This window comes from Penaeus monodon, chromosome 17 (genome assembly GCF_015228065.2).
Source record: "Penaeus monodon isolate SGIC_2016 chromosome 17, NSTDA_Pmon_1, whole genome shotgun sequence".
Taxonomy (NCBI): Eukaryota; Metazoa; Arthropoda; class Malacostraca; order Decapoda; family Penaeidae; genus Penaeus; species Penaeus monodon.
The window spans coordinates 22,160,292-22,162,791 of record NC_051402.1 but is presented as its reverse complement, the minus strand read 5'-3'; positions in this window follow the sequence as shown (position 1 = coordinate 22,162,791).

The following is a 2,500-nucleotide window of genomic DNA, read 5'->3' as shown; positions in this document are numbered from 1 at the left end:
AGAAAGCAAGAAAAAAAATATGCAGATACCCTATTGTAAATAAAAGATGTTTTCAGTACTTCTTAAATTACCAAATTTACGTTTTATTGTTGTAATCTTCGATATTTCTTCATTTCTCTATCAGTCGTAAAGAAGGAAGAGCAGAGTGTTACCGGGCGCTCGTGTTTATGTTGTGGAGGCAGATGTGTTTATTTGTACCAAACAGACACTTTCCCAGAAGCTGCCTCTGTGTGAGCACGTTTCTCTGCTAAAGGATTTTGGCCCTTTACTCTTACGTTAATGTGAGGGATTTCCCTTTTAGATGAAAACATGTATAAGGCAATGCGTTTACTACACGGTTCGTTGCTTTTGGCGTATGAAGCTGTGAATAGTAATTTTTATGTAGGTAACCAATGTCCTCATAAATGTCTCAGGAACCGATCTTTATTGCACATGGATACCATTCTTCAGTAGAGATAAATGGCAAGTTTTCAACCTGCTTCGACAGATAAATTATGCAGGGTCTCCTACTTAAATTTGACCTCACGGTGATTATTGATAACGTCATTTTTGCAATCACTATTATCAATACCATCGTTATCATGCTTGTTATTCCTTTTGTTTGACGCCTAATCCTCCAGATCATATTCATAATAAATTGGCCTATTACTATCATTATCATTATAGCTTAATAACAATGATGATGATGATTGTCGTTCCTATATATATTACTACAAAACATCTTACAGGGTAATTTCGAAATTTCGTAATTTTCACGATATCGTAAGGATTCATTGGTTTTATACTGTAACAAGGAAACCCATCTGGTTTTCTTAACTTAATGTGATTATAGGAGCAAGAGCAGGAAAATTAATAAAACTCAGATCGGCGATGGGTAACAGTATATACATATGTATCAGCATTTGTGCATATATGCGTTTATGCGTATGTGTATATTCATATAGCAGTGAATGTCACTGTACGGCTGTAAGGGTGTACATCATCATCATTTAACGGTAGGTTCATGTCTGAGCCGCCGTGGTCACAGCATGATACTCAATTGCAGTTTTCACATTGTGATGCTCTTGGAGTGAGTACGTGGTAGGGTCCCCAGTTCCTTTCCACGGAGAGTGCCGGTGACCTTTTTAGGTAATCATTTCTTATTTATCCGGGCTTGGGACAGACACTTGGGCTGGCTTGGCCACCAGGGAAACGTAGGTAACTCAAGGTAAATGTGTCCTTTGACCAAGGGAAAAAAAACGCGGCGGTCGTGACTCGAACCCTCGACTCAGATTGCCGCTGGACAGTCTTGAGTCCGACGCTTTGTAATTCGACCACGCGGCCTTAAGGGTGTACGATATATTACTTAATATATATATATATATATATATATATATAATATATATATATATATATATATATATATATATGTATGTATGTATGTATAAATCAATGAATGGATGTGGAGGTGAAAGTGCAGATACGCGTATGTGTACAGTACGTATATATGTATGCAAGTATAAATGAATGTGAATGAGTATATATATACACATATATATGTGTGTGTGTGCTTATGTATAAGTATGTGTGTATATATGTTTATATGTATGAGTATATGTATATGCACGCAAGTACATGTATACATGCATGCAAGTATGTATGTATGTATGAATGCATGTATTTATATATGTGTGTATTTATGTATACATGTACGTACATATGCAGGTATGTAGAAGAATTTGACACAGGCTTCATTCACTGATCGTGTCACTTTACTGTATTCATGCAGGATATAAGCAATGGCCATGTGATGTTCGGTGAATTCGTGAATCGAGCTTCACAGAAGACTAGGACTTAATAATGATGGACAGGGGGAGTAGGAGAGGGGGGAGGGACAGAGAGAGGGAGGGAGGTAGAGAGGAAGGGAGAGAGGAAGGGAGGGAGGGAGAGAGAGGGAGTGGGAGGGAGGGAGAGAGAGAGAGAGAGAGAGAGAGAGAGAGAGAGAGAGAGGGGGGAAGAGAGAGAGAGGATGAGAGAGAGGAGGAGGAGAGAGAGAGAGAGAAGAGAGAGAGAGAGAGAGAGAGAGAGAGAGTGCGAGAGAGAGAGAGAGAGAGAGAGAGTGAGTGAGTGAGTGAGTGAGTGAGTGAGTGAGAGAGAGTGAGTGAGAGAGAGTAAGAGAGTAAGAGATAGATAGATAGATAGATTGATAGATAGATAGATAGATGAGAGGGTGAGGGAGAGCGAGAGTAGAGGCAGCAGAGACGACGGGGATGAGACGAGGAGAGACGAGACGAACGAACGGCGACGAGAGAGATGAGAGGAGAGAGAAGATAGAGAGAAGAAAGAGAAGAAAAGAGAGAGAGAGAGAGATAATATATATATATATAAATAGATAGATAGATAGATAGAGAGACGAGATAATAAGGCCGAATCATGTCTTCCGGGGGCGTCTTTACGCTGTTTTGTTAACAACTTGGTCAGCATATATATAGTATATATATGTATGTATATATATATATAT